At 42.1% G+C, this 21,626-nt stretch overlaps 1 protein-coding gene across 2 annotated transcripts in view; it reads right to left on the reverse strand.

Moving 5' to 3' along the window:
- Elovl7 (ELOVL fatty acid elongase 7) overlaps positions 1–21,626 on the reverse strand; it is a 77,424-nt gene that overhangs the window by 32,795 nt on the left and 23,003 nt on the right. Inside the window, exon 2 of one of the 2 annotated variants that reach the window (XM_075976093.1) lies at positions 7,600–7,680. The exons of the other annotated variant lie outside the window; for it this stretch is intronic. The gene's annotated coding sequence lies outside the window, so the exon portion shown is untranslated. The remainder of the gene's footprint in view (positions 1–7,599; positions 7,681–21,626) is intronic. 2 annotated transcript variants of the gene reach the window in all.

Raw genomic sequence — 21,626 nt, forward strand, 5'->3', positions numbered from 1 at the left:
CTGTATCACCATGGCAAGGCTGTGATGAACGTCCAGAAAGGGAGAAGAGACCCAAACCTTCAGAGACGTGTGCTGACCCAGGCCTTGGGGCCACCTTCAGACCCGATAAAGTCTCCTTTGTGAAAAATTTTGAAAATATTTTTATTATTTTTAACTAAATGTACATGTGCCATTTAAGTATGAGTGTCAGCGGAAACCAGAGGTGTGGAATCCCTTGTCGCTGGAGTTACAGGCAGCTGTGAGCCACCTGACATGGGTGCTAGGAACTGAACTCAGGCTTCTCCCAAAACAGTATACTCTCAATCACTCAGTCAGCTCTCCAGTCCCTTAAGTTTTTAAAATATAGAGGTTCCCAGTATTCCGACAGCATTTTATTAATCATTAAAATGCCACCTAGTAATTAAAAAAATAGCGGAATGAGTCAGAAAGAGTGGAGGAAGACCAATAAGAACCAAGAAAAGGAGCTCTGTTATTTCAAACGGGCAGGCAAGCGTTGTGGAAAAGAGAACTCTTCTGAGGAAGACGACCAGTGAAGAGAACCAGGCCTGCTGCAGGTTATAAGACGCAATCCAACCCCAGGAACTCAAGTGGTAAGGCAGTGTCACACAGACAATCAATGGGACACCCAGAAACATGTCCAATACATCTGAGAATTGAAGAGTGCATGTCAGTGATCCTGAGAGGTATTCTTCCCCATACTTTAAGGTCTCTAAAATTAAGGTACAACTTACAAATGGTAGGTGTATTCTGAGTCAATGGTGGAGTGAATCAAAGCCACATAGCAAGAAGATTGGACCTGTCTAGAGGTGGATCCTACAGCAATGTAAATGTGCTCGATGCTATTGGACTTAGTTGAAAAAAACAGCACAGTGTTTGTTTTGTGATACTAACAAAGAGATCCTCTAAGTTTACGGCAGGAAGGTTGATTTTCTCCTAGTGCTACAAAACAAAGTTATTTCCTTTGTATAACTACAGAAACAAAATAAGGCATGCAGCATGCTGACACAGGTGTCGTCTCGGTGGACATTGAGTTCCTAACAGCTAGATAGGCATCAGGGAACAAAACAACCGCAATAAAACGCTCCCTGAATCCAAAGTTATCAGAGAAGCTCTTACTCCAAGTGGTTGGAAACTCCAGACGACAACCCTGAAACTGTACAGCCTCGCCACAGGAAAGGCCCTCCTAAGACTCAAACTCCAGAGACCAACAAGTCAACTATCAAAAATGAGGAGATGGAGAAAGTGCTGCCGGTACAGAAAGCTGGAGGAGTGTGGAGAATACAAGGGAAATGGTGGCTGGGCTGGGCTGCTGAGAAAGAATCAGGAGAGCCAGCAGTCAGAGCTGGGCAGTGGGTGTGCATGGCCTTCCCACTTCCAGGTGACGGTGTTGCGACAGTCCCAGCCTGGGTTCTGGAAGATCAGATGGAATCTCTGCTCCCACTGTCTTGGCAAAGGAATGCCTCTGGAAGGCTTCGAGAGAAATTTCCACCCAGACGCTAATCTGTGTGTTTCGCGTGTTCTACTGTTGGCTGGGACAAGCTTTCCTTTCTGCATTAGCATAATGAAAATTCTGAAGAGTTCTGTACAGAAAAGATCTGAGGGCTTCAACTTCTTACTTCCCAAAGATTTGGAAAGATCTGAAGCTGAGAGTGAGAGGCAATTCCAACAGGCCCCAACATGTTTAAAGCAGGATTTCTCCAGCGGTCAATACTGACATTTTAGGGCAAACACGTCTTAGACATAGAGAATTACTCTGGGCATTTGGAGCTATGTGAGACAACCTGGCTTGACAGTCTATCTGCTAGATGCCAGGAACTCCTGCTTTATGATTGAGGCACGCATATACATGGATAGCAGTTATCAAATGTCCCCTGGTTGGCAAAAATGTCCACGGCTTGAAGTAATTATCCAGATGACCTCCAGCATGCCTTCACCAGACCGCAGTAGCTTGCCTCGGAGCAAGCATTAGGCAGACACACGCTTATTTTAGCAGAGAGTTGTTCAAAAATAATAGATGAGTTTTTCTGTACAGATTAGCTTCAGTTTTTTTCAGAAATTTATTTAAATGGCTTCATGAGAGGATTTTTTTTGTCTACCTTCAAATTCAAATGCATACAAAATTAATAGCTTGTTTTCTTTCTAAATTAATGGACCAGACTGGGTCATACTCTATTAGTGGGGTGAGGGTGGGGAGAGATGGACTGAGCTCGGTGATGAAAGAACTTAGCACTGATACTTTCCGTCTTTGATTTATAAGTTGAGAACAATCCCCAGGAGTTAATCCTCTAGTCTTTAAGGCTATGGCAATATTTATTAAAATGCCTATCGCCTAAAGACTATTTTTGAGGTAATATATTTCAGCAAATGTTTAAATTATTTTGTCTTTATCTTCCATTATAAATTTTAACTAAAAGAAAATCAATCCGGGAAGAATAGAATGGACTCCATTATTTCTAAAATTATTTCAAATGTTCAGATTCATTAATTAGCAGAAAAGCACACGTGCTTCAGTCTGTATACACTTATTTACACATGTAGCCCATACATACACAAGTAAAAATATGTGTCCACTAGACCTAACTTTTCAGTTTGCTCACCGTATTACTATTTCTCCTTAGTCCTTTCCCTCCCATTTTTGTCATTTACCCAGTAGACTGAGCATGCACATTGCCTGTAAACAAAACAGAACAGCAGAAAGCAAAAATAAAAAAAAGCTTTATCCTATTTTTTGGGTTATAAAAGTGTATGCACTTAGTCATATCGACGAATCCAAAAACAAGAGGCTTCCATGTCTCCTGAAACAAACAGGAATGCTTCAGGCTTGCAATGAGAAGATAGGAAAGCAATTGATGAAGATCTCAAATAGGTACCAGTAGGCTGAGCTGGACCTCAGAGTATAAGGGTCAGACACTACTGCCAGGCAGAGTTGAGGTAGGGGTTAGGGGCCATAGATGACCATAGAGATCCTTTTGTTCTAGTGTGGTGTTCAAGCAAAAAGAAAGCCCTCTGCATGCCTTCAATAGACAGAAGAGTATTGTAAAAGAGCTGCAACGAAGAAATCATACACATATTAATATTGTATACCACTTCCCGGACCTGCAGGGATAGTTGGCCAACCACTCAAGGGGCCCTGGATGTTTAGGGACAGTTATGTAGACAGAAAACCTGAAGGACTAAAAAGCTCCTCACTAATAGGAGTGACCAGTTAGCTAAGCTGGTCAGAGCATGGTGTTAATAAAGTGTGTTTACAGTTATTTAAAACGTATGGCTGCTTCGTCTACATGTATGTTTGTATACCAGAATATGTGCCTGGTGTTCATGAAGGCCAGACAAGGGTTTTTAATTCCCTGGAACTGAAGTTATGGATAGATGTAAGCTACCATGTAGGTCCTGGGAGGTGAACCTTGGTCCTCTGTAAGAGTAGTTAGCAGTCTTAATCACTGATCAATATCTCCAGCCCTGTATGGTGCTAATAAAGGTTTCCCCTGCCACATTACCTTGAACCTGCATATGTTCTTGTAACTTGCTGGAGATTTCAGGAGAGATGCTCATGTGATAGTGTTCTATCACCCTCAATAAATACAAATTAAGTGACAGAAAAATAATATTGTGTTCTTATATCAGACAAAATGGACTTTAAGTTAAAGTTGTCATGAGACACGGTCATTATAAATGGGTGAAGAAGATAAAGGGGTCAAGTTCATCAAAAAGATGTAAAAAGGGCTGAGTGGGACACAGTACTTGTTTAGCATGCATGAAGTCCTGGGTTCCATGTCCAGTACCACACAAGAGAGAGATAGATGAAGAAAGAATAAATATATATGCAAATAACATCCCAGCATCTAAATACACAAAGCAAGTATCAACAGATTTAAAAAGAGAGATAGATGGGGATACAAAAATAGCAGAAGATTCAAGTTTATCATTTTCAGTAACATTATCAATCATCCTGACAGAAAATGAATTAGAAACAAAAGACTTTGTCACCAACAACACAGTGCACATTGTTCTCAGGCAAACAATATCCTTCAGGATAGATCATATGCTGAGTCACAGTACAAGTATAAGAAATTTAAGAAAACTGAAACCATATCCAGTCTCTTCCAACCACAATGTGAAGAACCTAGACGACAACAACAGAAGGAAAAGCAGAAGATTCACAAATATGTAGAAAGAAAACAGCCTACTCCGGAACAATGGATAGGTCCAAAGGAAATCTAAGTGAAATTGAGAAGTATCATGAGACAAACGAAGACAGAAACACAGCAAAACGGTGGGATACAACAATTCAAAGAGGAAAGTCCCTATGCTCTGAATGTGACACATCCCCCACAGGCCCATGCATTCAATCACGTGATCCCTAACATCATGCTGTTTTAGAGGCCATGAAATCTTTGTGGGGTGGGGTCTAGTTGGAAGGACTGAATCACCAGGAGGCACTCTCTCTGCTTCGTGACTGTCCACGTAAAAGCTAATCAATCAGGGGAGCTGTGGTCCTTGGAATCGCCTACCACCAAGTCATGATGGTACGAGCCAAAACAAACCTCCTTGAGTTGTGTTGCCAGGTATTCGCTCACAGCCACGAGAAAAGCGCCTTTTGTTGTAACAGATGCCTGCATTTGAGGCAAAGGATGACTTCCAACAAAATGTAGCATTAGTAACTAAAGAAAAAGAGATTGCATGTCTGTGAGGCAGTAGGGGAAGGCATGGAAAGAAGGGAGGAAGAGGGGGAAGAGGTGGAAATCATGTCAATTCAGTACTCATATATGAAATTCCCAACAAAAGTTAAGTTAAAAATATCCTAATGTTCTACATCAGGGAACTAATGAAGCCCAAAGTCTTCAAGAGGAAATAAGGAAGAGAACTTTGGAAATCAATGGAATGTCTATACCTGAACAACAAAATACAATGAGAAGTAGAAAATAAGTTTCATGAAATGTTAAAAAAAAAAAAGCCAAACCTTTAGCTAAAGAAGAGAGTCAAATAAATGAAACCAGACCATCAAAGAGTTATTACAACAGATACCAAGTAAATATAAAGGGATAGGTCAGTGCAACTCTTGTGTCTTCTACATCTCGTAGGCCAGTGGTTCCTGGACATGAATGGAATTCAGAATTCCTAAAACAGAGATTAGATACAGGTGGTGTTTGGGGAAATTCCAATGATGGGCCAAGGTTAGAAACGTTTTCTTAACGCTATACACATTATTTTCAGACAGGGCACCACCCACAACATCTGAAACAGCCATAAAAATACACGACAGGATTCAGGTACTAAAAGTCACCTGGCTGTGGAAGGCATTGGAATCAGGGTGGAATAGGAGGCGTGGCTGATTCTGGCCAAGATTAATCTGATGAGTCAAAAGAATTTGTGTGAGAAATAAGATCTGTGGGCAACACCTGAGTCAGCACCCATATCTCCGGTGGGAGGAAACTAGCCTCTTATTTGGGGGGTAAAATATAAGGGCCTCAAGTACTCATGATAGAAAAATCATGACTACACCTCAGTTCTTGGTGCATTACAGAAAACTAGATTCTAAGTGTTGCTGTTTAAGCAACCAAACAAAACCCAATAGAGTCAAATATCAAGGAAGAAATTCAATACCTAACTTTTTGTTTTTCAAATGAAAGTGCCATTGAGTCAAGTAAGATTATTAGCTACAAGTAACAGTAATCAACTGTACATAACTTAACCCATGAGGAAATATAATCTTCACAGGATAAGACATCCAAACACAGGGCAGAAAAGATCTCGTGACCTGGAAAAGATCTGATTTGCTGCTTTCAATGGAAAAGACAGTGGTAGTCATTCCCACATACCTTCCTTGAGGATTGTAAGATGGGCTTTATCTCCCTCCCTCTCTCCTTCCTTCCCTCTTTCTCTCCCTCTTTTCCTTCTTTCTTTTACAGGGTCTATGTAGCTGACTCTGAGTCCATGTCCTCCTACCCCACTCCAGTTTCCTACTGCTGGGATTATAAGCGAGAACCATACCCAACTGGTATTTCCTTTTAGGGGTTTCAAAACCCTCTGCATGTTCTCCAAGAAGACTCAAATGATCCTTTTCATAAAAGTCTTACAGGATAGCTTCTTGCCAAGGACCAGACCAGGTTTAGTGATGCATGCTGGACTCCTAGCTCTTGGGAGGCTGAGACACCAGGATACAAGTTTGAGGCTAGATTGTGCTGCTTAGGAAGTCTCTCTCTCTCTCTCTCTCTCTCTCTCTCTCTCTCTCTCTCTCTCTCTCTCTCTCTCTCTGTCTCACACACACACAAGCACACATGTGCGTGCACACACACATACACACACACACACACAGCCTCAGGGAAAATGTGTAGGGATCTGAAATATGGAAGAGTGGTTAGCCCACAAGGATAGAGATAGCTTAAGAGAAACAACGTAGAACACAACTGTAGCTTGGAGGATTGCCCTGGCAGGGCACGTTCAGATGTGAACCAAAGTGTCAAAGCCAGAGCCCACCCAAGTGTCTGCTACCCTTCTTGCCTGGAGTATGTTCCTGACAAAGGGATTCTGATTTTGGTTTAAACAAAGCATGATAAATAAGTTAGCAAGTAAAACATGCAAATAAGTTAAAGAAACTCTGGAGCACCATATAAGGCTTTCCAGCGAGTTTTATGTATCCTCTGTTTATAATTATCTGTGCCACAGTCTCTCTGGAACAGATGCCACACTATAAATCTATAAACACAGGGTGGTATGACACTTGTAATTGTCATTATAAGAGTGCCATGAGCTGAAACTGTTCCACCTGGACTCTAGCCTACAGGAATACGATGGGTGTTTCCTACCCCCCAACAGCAATGACACAGAATATCCACCTACTAGTGTGGTAGGAACATCTCGAGCCTGCCTCTCAAAAGGAAAGGCTGGAATTGCCATACCAATCAGGATTCAAAGCAAACATATTCTCCATTCCTTGTTCTATTCTTTCACCCCAATTTTACTGCCTCCTTCTTCCTTATCTGAAGAACTTGATCTCTAAGAGAAATTATATATACATGACCCACCAGACTAATTCAGATCACATGTTTCTGTCTGGCTCAAGATCTATGGCCCAACCATGACTTGAGTCTGAGAAATGAGACAGACACATTGGCTTCAGTGTTCACTTCACCTTACATATGGAGGAGGCCTAGACACCAGGGTGTTCACAAACGATGTCACTAGAAAATGGAATGTCTGTGGACACTCTGGCACGGTACTAAACAGTGTGCTGTTTACTGTTTTCTGGGAACTCATGCTAACAGAAGGCCCTCCCTTATAAGTAGGAAAATAGAAGAATTCATCTCTGCTCCCAACTCAGCTTTCTGTAACTGGGGAGAGACAACGCAAACTGGGACCTGCTCAAATCGCCAGTGGGTGTAAGCTCAGTGCTGGACACGGCAAAGTGACAAGATGCAGACAGGGTCCCTTTGCCACAAGTAGCTTCAACGTGCAAAGATTTTTCTAGAAATGGAATGAGCAAAGTCTGAGAATGTAAAAGTATCCTAAAATCCTGTGCCCCTTGGGACCAATCGGACTGGATTATCAGAAGACACGATCAATACTAGCTACGGCAAAGACAGGTTCAATCTTACTTACCATCTACTGCTAGAGCTGAAATCTCGAATTAACCAGGTGCTCAGTAAACGGCTACCAGATGAACTTTAAAAATACTGTAACCTTAGAAAAAATAAGGCAAGGTAAGAAGGGATACCCACAACAGTTGTTTTCAGATGAAGGCAAAACTGTTCTCCCGTTCATTTTCCCTTCAGACAGAGTAATCTCTGAACATCTATATTCGTGTAAAAAAAATACCATGCCGAACGCAATCTTTTTTTTTAACTATGGTTCCCAAACTTAATCTTTGATCTGCCGGGGAAAGACATCTACTTAGGTTTCTAAGATGCAAAGACGGGTCACGCGAAGAGCTCACAGAGATCATGAAAGGCCTTGTGGGTGTGCCGCACCTGCCGCACCTGACCCAGAAGGAAGACGTGTTAGAGGAGATGACATACCATCTGAGCCTTGAGAGTAAGAATCCAACAGATAAAAGAAATGTTCCCACCTGAGAGAGAGGGGAGAAGAAGACTCTGCAAGCAGACAGACCTCCAGAGGGTGGGGAAACCACTTACTCAACCAATATTTGTACATATCTGTTATATACCAAGCACTGTTATCGTCTAAAGATATAGTGGACAATCAAGTAAAATTCTGACCACATAGTATTATAGAAAAGCCCAAGTATGTTTGTGGACTAGCTGGTAGTACCCTGGTGATGCACAAGGTTAAGAAGTGCAGACACAGAGAGATCAGGACAGGAAAGAAACACTCCAGTGGTACTTACTTGACTATGGAGGAAGCAAAGGCAGCCAGGCTGAAGAATTTTATTACCCTTAATTCTGTTGACAATGAGGAGTCATTACAGGTTTTTCAAGTTGGGAAACTGTCCATCAATGAAATATTTGGAAAGATTAACTGGGTGGTGGGATCCAGGGCTGGGAAACTGAGGGTGTGGTTTAAAAGCAGGACAAAACAACTCTGCAGGGTGGCATCCTATTGGGAAAGAGGCAGTGTCGAGGCCCTTCCTCTGCAACGCATCCCTGGGCGAGCCAGTCAGGGAGAGAATCCCTGTAATAGTAATCCTCTTCTAGGACAGCCCATACTTCACACTATTGCAAATTCTTGCTTACTGATTCTTATCTGTTCCATTTATCAAGAGAGAAGAGCCTATACCCTGGAATCTTTGGATTCCCAGCACCTAGACTAATACCTAGAATGCAGCTGAAAATGGTATGACTGAATAACTAAATGTTGTATGTTAAGCTGTGATCCCTTAAAATTAGTATGTTAGGTCCTAGTCCCCAGTACTGAGGAATGTGAACTCATTGGAACAGAGGGTCTTTATAGATCAGGTTAAAGATGAAGTCACAAGATGGTGCAGCAAGTAAAAACAGTTGCTGCCTAACCTCATGATCAGAGTTCAAGTCCCAGGCCCCACATGATAGATGAAGAAAAACAATTTCTATAAGTTGTCCTCTGCCCTGTGGTACACACACACACACCGCCCCAATAAGTACACAAATAATAAAGTCAGTAGGATGGGTCCTAATCTAATATGACTGCTATCTTGAAAGAAGGGGGAAATCCAGGCATGGATAAACACACAGGGTAAAGGAAATATGAACACAAAAAGAACATCTCTAAGCCAAGGCAAAGAGCTGGACTAGATCCCCCCTTGGCAGCCTTCAGAGGGAACATACCCTTGCATCCCCTTGGTTTCTGAATTCTAATCTTCAGAACTATGAGCTAATACTTTTTTTGTTATTTAAACTACTCAGCAGGTGGGACTTTGCTATAGCAGCCCTAACAAATGAATGTACCAAGTATCTAGATGTTCATTGGACTTAAAGGAAAATCCGGTATCAGAAGCTAGGAGGAAAGGCGTGCTTAATGACGGCAAGAGGCAATAATTAACATGGGAGCAGTGCAGATCTCTTGAGAAATACCATAGGAGGGGACCTGGCAATGGACGGTACCCCGGGAAACACCCATGTTTAAGAAACAGAAAGAGAAGCCAGGGACAAAGACAAGGAAGCAGCCATCGAAAGCTGTAGTATAGCATCTCAGAGTGATTCCAAACACTGAAGAATGAAAAAAATAAATGATTCAAACAACAATGAAAACCTTGAAATTTCACGGAAGCAACTAAACAAGGGAAATCCCCAAATAAACATTCTAAATCCTAGAAAATCCATGGCTGAAGAAAGGTTCTGGAACTGACTGGTGTCTCCAACAAGCGAGGGTCATAAGATGATCCAGCCTCTCCTTTTGCTGGGGAAGCGGAAGAGTCCAGCCCACCTCTGAACAGGTTGGATGCTGAGGAGGAGAGTGAAGCAGGAATCCACTCATGGAGCAGGAATCTACTTCCGGTGATGGGAGTGCTACACTTACTTGTTGAACAGGAACAGTTGCCTTACAGATACTCTCTGAGGAGGAATTAAGTCTTGATACTAACTCTTAATGCTACTTCAAAAATGAGAACTCCCAAGTGCAGTAGTCCCAGTGACTCCAGGGCCTGAAACAGAAGGACTGCTAGGCTTCAGGAGCCCAAGGCCACCTGGAGCAACATAGTAAGACCAGACCTCTTAAAATAAAAGAGATTTAAAAAAATATTTATATATTCAGAGTTTGGAGGTATAGCTCAACAATCTCACCTAGAATGTGTAAGTTCTTAAGGGATTAGGCAGGAAAGAGAGAGAAAACTTCTATTCAGATACTGTCTTGGCTGTATCTCTTTTCTCTGTCTCCCAAAGCACCTTTAGTAAGGCTGCTATACAAGCTTCTTTAGGCCTCTTCTCCCACCCAGTGATCTCATTCTGTGCTAAATCCACCAACACAACTCTTCACTGAGGCCTTTACCTACCAAAATGGTTACCCACAGCCACCTATTTGGTTGGCTCTATCAACCAAATAAATTAAAAAGCCTAGTTTCTACAGTTTAGGTTGGCTAGACACTGAAAAGAAAATTATTTAACCATTAATTGGAGTAAGAGGGTAAATTGAAACTTATAATGTATTATGCTTTCCTAAAATGGAAAAATTTAGGTCTGTCAGGCGATGGTGGCACATGCTTTTAATCCCAGCATTTGAGAAGCAGAGGCAGAGGCAGGAGGAGCTCTGACTTCCAGGACAGCCTGATCTACAGAGTGAGTTCCAGGACAGTCAGGACTACATGGTGAGACTCTGTATGAGAAAGAAAGAAAGAAAGAGAGAGAAAGAGAGAGAGAGAGAGAGAGAGAGAGAGAGAGAGAGAGAGAGAGAGAGAGAGAGGAGAAAAGAAAGAAGGAAGGAAGGAAGGAAGGAAGGAAGGAAGGAAGGAAGGAAGGAAGGAAGGAAGGAAGGAAGAAGAAAATTTTAAGTATAAACTGAGATTCTCAGCCCTCAAACTACAGCTAAATGAGGGGGAGAAACAGGTTCAAAAGGAATGACAAAGCTTCTGTACAGTAAGGATATGGTGTAACCAGAACTATCCAGAGACCCACAAGATTAAAAAAAAAAAACAAGAAAAATTTCACAAATAGACTCAGGGGTAGGGGGTATAGCAAAGACACTAACAAAGAACCAGTCAATGGCAGGCAGCTGTAATCCCTGCACTTGGGAATCTGAGGCAGAAAGATCTTTAGTTTGAATTGAGCCTGGGCTACATAGTGAAGCTACATGGCCCTGCCTGATACTCTGCATAAAATACATACATACATACACACACACACACACACACACACACACACACACACACACACGAGAGACAGAGACAGAGAGGAGAGAGAGAAAGAGAGAACCCAACCCAAGGCGAAAATGTAGTGTAACTAAAGCAATGAAATTCTCTAAGTAACTGGAATTAAAAACATGTATCCATAAATTGGTTTAAAGAACAAAATGTAATGGTGAACACAGAAATAATGTAACAATTTAAGGAACAAAGCATCACTATTGCATTAAAAAGAAATTAGAAACAGAGTGTTCATGGCTAAAGAGTGATTCCCTGGTGTAGAAGGCAGTGAAGTAGCCAAATAAAACCAACAAACATAAAACATCCTCAAAAGGCTCCAAAAATGGCAAGAAAATTCAATACAATGAGGACTGGTCTTTCCAAAGTGCAGAATTCAACAACAATAAAAAAAGAAGCCTTGTTCAAATACATAATAAAAATTTACTTTACATAATGAGAAAGCTATTGATATACAACAATTACAAGCTAAACCGTGACTGAGAAACTAAAGAAGTAGAGAAAAAATGTATGCATCTATGAAAAAAATCAAAGATTTAAATAAGTAGAAAATTATGTTCATTGGGAAACCCAATATTATTAGGATATCAATTGTCAAGCCAGGTGTGGTGGTGCAGAATTCAGAAGCCTGAGACACAAGAATGAATATCCTTTCTCATAAAAGCAAAAGATACCAATTATCCTCAAGTTGATTGAACAGTCATGATCAAAATCCCATACACTGAGCATATTGCCTAATAATCTTACTCCTAGGTCGTAACTGAAGAGAAATAAATACTTATATTAACACATAAAGACCTGAATATAATTTTTATTGTAACTTTATTCATAATCAGCCTGTGGTAGTTTGAAAGAAAATGACCCTCAAGGTCATTTATTAGGAAGCGTGGCCTTGTTGGAGGAAGTGTGTGTCACTGTGGGGGCAGGCTTTGAGGTCTCTTTTGCTCAAGTCTCACTCAGTGTGACAGTCATTCAACTTCCTATTGCCTCTTAGTCAGGATGTAAGGACTGTGAGCTCCAGCGCCAGGTCTGCCTGCCATGATGATGACTGAACCCCCGAAACTGTAAGAAAGCCATCCCAATTAAATGTTTTCCTTTATAAAATTTGCCATGATCATGGTGTCTCTTCACAGCAATGAAAACCCAAACTAAGACATACCCCAAACTGAAACCACCTGAATGTTCTTCAGTGTATAGACAGACAAACAAAGAACAGTAGATCCAGTCAAGGGAATACTACCCAACAGTGAAAGAAAATGTTGGCATCCACGGGGGAAGCAGGAGAGTCCTAAGAGTAACCTGGTGCCAGGACTGGGAAGTAACTGTTACCCTGCAGGAATGTTTGGGCTGTTGGGGCCCCTTACAGTCCATCAGCTGAAATCAGAACAATTCTGAAGGAATTGACCCAACGCTTAACTCAATTGACCTCTGGGGTCTTCCCATTTTATATTGTATTTCACAAGACGTTTGTAGGGAGATAGGAGAGGCAGGTAAAGTAAGAGATTTCTCTCAAGCACAAAAGCATCCTGAACACCCTGAACGGACTAGGAGCAACTGAGTTACACAGGTGTGTGTGCGTGCGTGTGTGCGTGTGAGAGAAAGAGAGAGAGAGAGAGAGAGAGAGAGAGAGAGAGAGAGAGAGAGAGAGAGAGAGCCTATGATGAATGCTCTGCTTTCACTGGTGGTAAAAGCAAACCAGGAAAACAAGGAAGGTGGATTCTCCACTGAGTGCCTGGCCACAAGTGCCCATTATGAACCATGACAAAGTCCAATTTCAGTTCCATTGCTCAACCTATCACCATCCAGATTCCTAGAATGAATTCATGCTTCAGTTGTTTAGAAATTCAAAGTACGGCAGGCATTTTATTTTCTAGACAAGCTGCAAACATTGATTTACTTAGCGCTTTAACATAGGCAAGTGTATTTAGCTAGAGGCTCTGGTTTACAGAAATAGACCTTCAGAAAAACAGAAGGAAGAGGGCTGGAGCAAGAGTGGCTGCTCTTCCAGAGGACCCGGGTTCAATTCCCAGGATCCACATGGCGGTTCACAAACACTTAGGACTCCATTTCCAGGGATTCCAGTGCCCTCTTTAAATTTCCTTGGGCACCAGGCAAGTACATGGTGCACATGCATCCATGCAGGCAGAATAGTTATGTACATGAAATAAAATAAATAAGAACAAAGATAGAATGAAAGAGAGGCTACTTTTCTTAGAGCCCCAGATCATCTGCGTAGGGCTATCTTATACTCTGAAATTTTGGGCTACCTAATATTCTTTCCTTCGATTCTTGATAAAAGGCATATTTTCGGGGTTTCATTTGTCTACAAATGGGGAAACGCTGCATTCTGATTTCAGTTTGGAGTTAGATGTGTTGGGAGAGGGTATTATTACTGTTTCTTTTAAAGATGGCATGAAACACAAATGGATATTTAAGTGAATGCATGGAGTATTTAAGAAAATGAAATATTTCTTATGTCTTTTCGTTTCGTTTTGTTTTGTTTTGTTTGAGACAGGGTTTCTCATTAGCTTTGGAGCCTGTCCTGAAACTAGCTCTGTAGACCAGGCTGGCCTCCAACTCACAGAGATCCACCTGCCTCTGCCTCCCAACTGCTGGCATTAAAGATGTGCACCACCACCGCCCAACTAATATATATAAACATATATATTTATAATATATAAGAAATATATTATAAAGGTCAATATGAGAAGGCCTACAGGAGTAGCTTGGTCTAGCCTAGGGTAATGCCATTTGACTTCTTTCTTAACCCTTAACACATACCTTTGCTTTCCATTGATAGGTAAAGACCCTAACAGTGGACTCTCATGCTGAATGGGGCCCCCTCAGTATAGAGCCGTGAGTTCATTCATTTATTAAAGGCTTTTCAGACAGGTTTTTAAAGCTTACTGGTTAGCATCTGTCTATTGCTTATGTACATGTTTTAGAGGACTTCTGTGGGGGAACTTAGGACATTAGAATTTTTTTTCTGTCCTAAGGAAATGATGTTAACCAATTACATAGATGCAGGTATTCAGCTGAATCAAATATGCAATTACACAAATATGTAATTCTCTAGCACATTGTATGTAGATATTACAAGGTAGGCATCCATGTCAGGACAGGAGGGATGACCCAGCTGGTAATATTTGCTGTATGTCTATGAAGACTGACTTTGGGTTCTCATGCTGGTGATAGTGGCACATGCCTGTATCCGCATCAGCGGGGAGAGAGATAGGAGGCTCTCTGAAACTCCCTGGACTGCCGGCCTACATGAACTGGTGAGCTCCAGTTTCAAGGGGAGACTCTGCCTCAAAACATAAGGTGGAGCGTGATTGAGGAGGACACCTAGCATCAACCTCTGGCCATCACATGTACATATATGTGCACATACATATGCCCAGGTACACACACAGAGAATACTTTGTTTCATATATGCATGAACCTCTTATTTTATAACACTAAAGGGCACTTTATTTGTGGACATACCGTGTTGCCTCTTCTAATTCTGCATGATTTACAGGAAAGGTGGGAAAGAAATCGCATCCAAATGTGTGTACTGTACAGTGCTAATGAGAAAGGTGGGCCTAGGAATAAGAATCCACGTTCTTCACCAACCATTAAGTCACAAGATCACAGCGGATCACCACTTTGCTGCTTTTGCTAGCATGAAGACCCGATTTTCTCTGCTTCAAATTTAACTCTGAGGTTGAAACAAGGCAGGTTTGCTTCTAAATAACACATGTAGCAAGGTCAACTTTTCAACATTCTGTTGATTAATCACATCTATTTGTAGTCTTGCCCTTTACTAAGCTGCATTTGATCTTCTCAAGAGATTTTCTTTAATGAGATTTGATTCTCAAAAAAATGTGGGGAATGTGTTTTCATTAATGTTAGCCGTCCCCCCCCCTCTTCTTCTCTTTCCTTCCTCCCTTCCTTTCTTTCTTCCTCCCTTCCTTTCTTAAAACTTTGGGAATAAGATTAGCTGTATTTTATTCTTTAGAGTCATTATTTATCAAAATCCTCATAGCTGTAAGAAAGACACACTTCAGCTTGTAGGTGTGTGTGTGTGTGTGTGTGTGTGTGTGTGTGTGTGTGTGTGTGAAGGACAAAGATCAGAGTGTGAATCTAGAGCCTAAATAAGGTACACAAAGACCAACACACTGTGGCATCCTTTGGGTAGCGTTTTCCAGTCTAGTTCCAACTTTGAGGATTACTTCCTAAAAACACGGAAAGAAACCCGAGAGCCCACACTTCTACAGATGGATGAGCGGCAGCCTGCTCTTTGCTCCCGCACTATAGTCTAAGTTCCCTGGACATATCATGTGGTTTTGCTTCTGGACAGTAAACAGAAAGAGACAACCTTGCCAAGTTGGCTAAATTCGGTCACTCAAAATGCACCCAAAATATTCTCTTGCTGTGTGTGCTTCTCATCGATAACTTGGATACACACAGAGTCAGGGCAAGTGTGAACACTTTAAGTGAACTGCCTGTGAGAAGAACACTGATGGATCACAAAGTCTCCAGTGTAGTTGAGGCCTAATAGCATCTTTGCAGAGTCGCTAACCGTGGAGGTATTTATCACCTAGTAAATTCCCAAGCATCATTTGCCATATTAATAAAGATGAAGGACAGGAAGTCTAATCCACTGCAATCTGGAACTTCCTACTATTAGTTAATTGTCTCAGATTATCAAGTATACAAAAACACCGTCCTAACAGTGAACGTTACCTTTCTTTCACATTTTCCAAGCAGAGGTGATGCTTATTTGTTCCAGTTTGTAACTAAAGTACAGAATTTATGATCCCCCCACATTAAATGTAGGCACATAATTCTACAAGCTTACGTCGAGTGTGCTTATATGTCTCAATTTTCTCATCTCAACATAAGCCCGAGAGATTTTTAGACCCTTGAGCTGTGGCACTAAGGATGATATCAACACCTCCCGATTCCATTCCATGCTGGAACTCAGATCCACTCAAAGGATGCCAAGGAGAGGAGGCACATCTGTCCTGGAGACAAACATCTGCCTTTCCTACACGCCTTTCCTTTCTTCTGAGTTTTGTTCTTAATTGTGTTTATTTACTTACTAAACCATTCCAACCTAGAGGCTGAATTTATGCATGCTGAAAACGTGTTGGCCCACTGAGCCCTCAGGAATTCTTAGGTCTTGATTTCCCCACTCTCCCGACCTCACCTCCCTTCCTCCATCCCTGACCACAGCTTTCAGATCATTACATTTCCTTATGTCTTTCTGCCCTGTTGCCCTTTCTGGAGTCTTCCGTGGCTTCCTTATGCCATATTCTATGACTATGGATGTGGAGACCAGACCGCTTCAATTGTTGGTACTTTGTTTTTCTCTTGATTTATCCACTTGTTTATTTATTTCATTTGTTTTGGTTTTCTGAAGCAGAGTCTCAGTCTATAATAACCTGGGCTGACCTCACACTTGGGCCTCCCCAGTACGAGGACTGCAAGTATGGGCCGCCACACCTAGCTTATCACACTCGTTTCTAATATTATGGTAATAATTCCTAAACTGATACCATAAATCCCAACCTTTCCCTCATGCCAGGGGTCATTGTGTCCACCTGCCAACCAACATTACAACTCAGGCATGTCCTTGCCCCACGAACCCAGCAGTCTTGGCAGAAACCCATCTTGCCCACTGTGTCTACAGAGTTGGCCTTTGTCCACCACTGTCACCGGCTTTCCTACCTTAATTTCCTCTGAGACATCCTTGCATTTTTCTCTGCCAGCTGGAGTACCGTCAGTCACACAGGCCTCTGGCTTCTCTTTTTTTTTTAAAATTATTATTATTGTTTTCTTTTTTTTTTCTGGCTTCTCTTGGTTGAGAGTTCTCTCCCTAGTCCTCAATGCTAACAAACCAGGGCCTCATCTCACTAAGCCAGGAAACTCCCATCACTACAGACACAGCTCTTGAATCCAAGCTTAGGGTTAATCTTGTAGCCAGGAAAATAAATTCCAAACACCTCTGTCACCACCCCGTGCTCCCCTTCCAGGAGCCTCTGACGACTTTCTGGACTACATCTTTCCAGTTTCTCAGCTCCATTATCTGACTCCATTCTGCCCATTCAAACTTCCCATCATGCACTGCTATCCTGTGTTAAAAAATATTTCCCTCTTCAGTGAGCTATTCCACATCAGTCCCGCTCCCCACTTCCCACTCCTAACAATCCTCAGCTGTCTGTTTTTATGATTCTGATTAAAGCTATCTTATCTTTTCGCAGATAACCAACCTTGCCAAGTAAAGCCATCTTCCTTCTCCTGCAGCTGTATGGTAAAGCTGTGGAGACTGATCGATCTCTTTCTAAGCCTAAAGACTTCTCCTGAGCTCTAAAAACAAAACAAAAGGCCTCTGTTCATTCATTCATTCATTCACTTATTCCCATGCTCAGGGACAGTTCCAGACTGGTCTTGTGTCTGTTATATTGTTTCACATTGACGGAAGAGAGCTTTGGGGAACGGGGCACTTGTTCAAAGACCACAGTAAGATGTATAAAGAAGGGGAGTAACTGCTATGACTATTCAGACAGATGAGACCTGGGAAATGAAGGTCTCTATGGGAAGTTCACAGTCCCTCCTCCGGGCTCTCGAGTTCTCAGGTAATAGCACTAAAGTCATCATGAAATTGTAGAGATGTAGAAACAAGTCAAATGAAATCCTGAGGCCTTCCTGCGGCCAGTGTGTGGGATTCGTAAGACAAGCGAGCACTTCCTGCAGTGGGAACGCTGCCACTATGGCCTCAGATAAAAGCCATTCCTCTGCTTTCATAAATGATCCAAGAGGTTCAAAGGCAAGGAGGCAACCAAAACCAGCCCAGTCGAGGGAGGCCCCTCACAGGGTCAAAACACCTTTTCTCAGCCCCAGACAACCAGCATCCAGCCTTAGCACCTTCACAACTAAAGAGTTGTATCAACAGGAGTTTTAGAAAGAATCGATTGCTTCTGCAAAGAATGCCCTTGTAAGTACAAGCCTCTGGAAGCAGTTGGACCTGTGAAATGGGTCTGTTAAGGCTTGAGGGAAAGTCACGGCGAGAAGTAGAGACACTGATAACAACAGGCATTCACCTGATCTCACCCAGGAGTCTCAGAGTGGAAGAACAGTTAACAGGTCCTGTGATGAGATCTAAGAGTGCTTGCTGATGTAGCAGATGACAGGTAGAGAAACCCATCCCCTGACATCAGCTACTGGCTATGTTGAGGTAAGGACACAAAGGAAGTTGCCACCTACTCACTCACCCATGAGGACAGCAGCACCCATTTAAGGAAGGCTTGCTCCCAGTTCCATGCTCTATTCATCCTATTTACCCAGTCCTTCAAACCAACCATGCAAAAGAGGCATCTTATCCATGGGTATAAAGAAGTTGAAGCTCAGAAAAGCTAAGCCTCTTTCTCCAGATCACACCGCTGTTAAACCGCACGCAAATCCTCAGGTTTCAACAGGTCCTCAGCCTATGCCCATCTATAGTCATTCATACTTCCAGTGTATGTCACCTTCCAGAGGGCGATCACAGGCTTAGACAATCGGTCAACAATTACTAACAGCAAGGTAGACCTCATGATGGAGATGCAAAGGTGAACTGGACAATCCACACCCACCGGGATGGCTGGTTAAATAAAACAACAACAGCAACAACAAACCAACCGTCAGTGGCAGGAGTTGGTAAGGGCATGGAGAAAGAGGAGCATTCATAAGGCTAATGGTCTGGAAAGATGTGGCCACCACGGAAAACGGTTTGCAATTCTTCTGAAAGTTAACGTAGAGTTACCACAGACCTGGCAATTCTACTATATAAATATATATCTGTATATGAATATTCTCAGCCATATTACTCTCCAAAAGTAAAAAAAAATGAAAAACATGGCAACTAATAAGCCAAAAATCTGTGGTCTGTCCATATGGTGAAATAGCACTCAGCAATGAAAAGGAAGGAGCACCAGTTCCTGAAGCAACACGGGTAGACTACAAGTGAGTCACAGGTTTATGGCTGGAACCATGTATGATTGTGATTGCCTTCAACACCCCGACTTTCATTCCTGATTACTGAAAGCTTTCACTCTGAGTCTGGGCCATCTTGTGCTGATGGAGAACCCACCTCTAGTGGCACACTGACTGCCCTTGGCCTCCCTCTTACCCAGCCTCAGTTCCAGAAACAGGAGACAGAACCATGGTTCTCTCTTGCAGTTCTCTGATACATTATCCAGGAAATCCAGACTTGCTTTGAGTGGTCTAGGTTTCTTAAGTAAATATTTGAGGGTGCCGTGAAGCGCTCAGCTAAGCATCAAAGAGCCAGCTGAGGCAAAGATCAAGGAAGGCAATGACTGGCCTTGCAGTGGGGAACTGGCCTATGGCCAAGATCCAGCTAGAAACATTTTTGCTGCAGCGACACTAAGGGATGTTCTCACAGCTGCAGCTGCGGTGGCTCCCGGCAACACTTGTCCTCCAATGGATCCTCCTTAAAGGATTCAGCGTGGACTCACTGCAGCTGTAGAAGCTTTAACACTGCCTGCCGTGGTGTTGGAAAGAAAAACAGGAGTCACAAAAGACCACAAATGCTGTGGTTCACACAAATGTCCAGAAAAGGCAAGAAGACTGGCTGTTGACTGGGCCAGCGCCAGTGAGAAGGGAGTAGAGCGGGAGATGATTGTTGATGGAGCTGATGGAGATGTTCCGGGCAGGCGAGATGGCCCAGTAGGGAAAGGCGCTTGCCACCAAGCCTGACGACCTAAGGTGGACTCGTGGTACTCACATGGTGGGCGGGGAGAACTGGCCCCCACAACTTCTCCTTTAACCTCTATGTGTGTCATGGCGGTAAACACGCTGTCCTACACACACACACACACACACACACACTAAACAAACAAATAAATAAATGCAAGGTTTGTGGGTTTTTTTGGTTTTTGTTTTTTAGTTTTTTCGAGACAGGGTTTCTCTGTAGCTTTGGAGCCTGCCCTGGAACTAGCTCTTGTACATGAGGCTGGCCTCAAACTCACAGAGATCCGCCTATCTGCCTACCTCTGCCTCCTGAGTGCTAGGATTAAAGGTGTGCACCACCAACACCTGGCTTTTTTTTTTTTTAAAGAAAATGTTCTTAGGTGATTTGTAGTGATGACTATGAAATCAAATACAGGAACACTCACTCTAAATGTGCTGACTATGGGATATGAACTATATGTCCCAATTAATGCAATTTTAAGAAGCATTTGATTTTTTATCTTTAATTATGTGTATATATGTGTGTCTGTGTGTGAGTTTGTACATGTAAGTACTGTAGCCATTGAGGTCAGAAAAGGTCATGGGATGCCCTGGAACTGGAGTTAGAGGCAGTGGGCTTGGGTCCTTGGGAAGAGCAGTATATATTCTTAATCGTTGGCCATCTCTCTAAGTCCAGTTAGTGGTGTTTTTGAAAAGTGAACAAGCCAGTCCTGGTGGCCCAAGACTGAAATCTCATACCAAGGAAGCCGGCAGGAAGATTTCAAGCTTACCTGGGTAACTTGAATATATATATATATATATATATATATATATATATATATATATATATATATATATATATGTGTGTGTGTGTGTGTGTGTGTGTATGTGTGTGAATATAAGTATACATATTTTAGTTTAATAGATATAATATACATAAATATAATACATAATAGCATATAAGGAGTAGTCTTAAGTTATATATACACATATATATGTGTGTTTGTGTGTGCGTGTATATATATATATATATATATGTATGTATATATATACAGTGAGAGAGAAAAATAATGGATGGGTATATAGCTCAGTGCTAGAGTGCTTGCCTAGCATGTATGAGGCCATGAATTCTACTAGAAAAAATAAAAGTGGGTAATATTGAGTGATTACCAGTAATCAGATTGACCTGTAAACCTGAGATGGCTGTCGTTCACATTATTGTTAATACTACCTAACTGACCACATAAAGAAGTCTCAGAGAATAGAGGGAGAGCCCCAACAAGCAGAGCAGGTCCCTAAGTGGGAAGACTCCCTCGATTCAAAGGCAAAAATCTCCAAGTCAAATTATCCACGAAGTCAGATGATCACAGATTGAAGGTTACTATGTAGTTGAAGGCGACAGGGTATTGAGGCCTGTTCACCCTATTCATTGGTATTAAAAGAGAGCTAGCCTGCCAGTAAGGATGATTTATTCACCCTTAAATAAACAACAAATAAATCCAATTTTCTGAGGCATACAAGGTTAGTAGGTTGTAGTGATTCTGTTGGTCAAGTCAGAGTGAAATAAAACTGAAAATCAGAGGTCTCTCCCCTGTCTCCAAAACATAGCTGCTGAGATCTGAGT

Source organism: Microtus pennsylvanicus, chromosome 6 (assembly GCF_037038515.1).
Source record: "Microtus pennsylvanicus isolate mMicPen1 chromosome 6, mMicPen1.hap1, whole genome shotgun sequence".
Lineage (NCBI taxonomy): Eukaryota > Metazoa > Chordata > Mammalia > Rodentia > Cricetidae > Microtus > Microtus pennsylvanicus.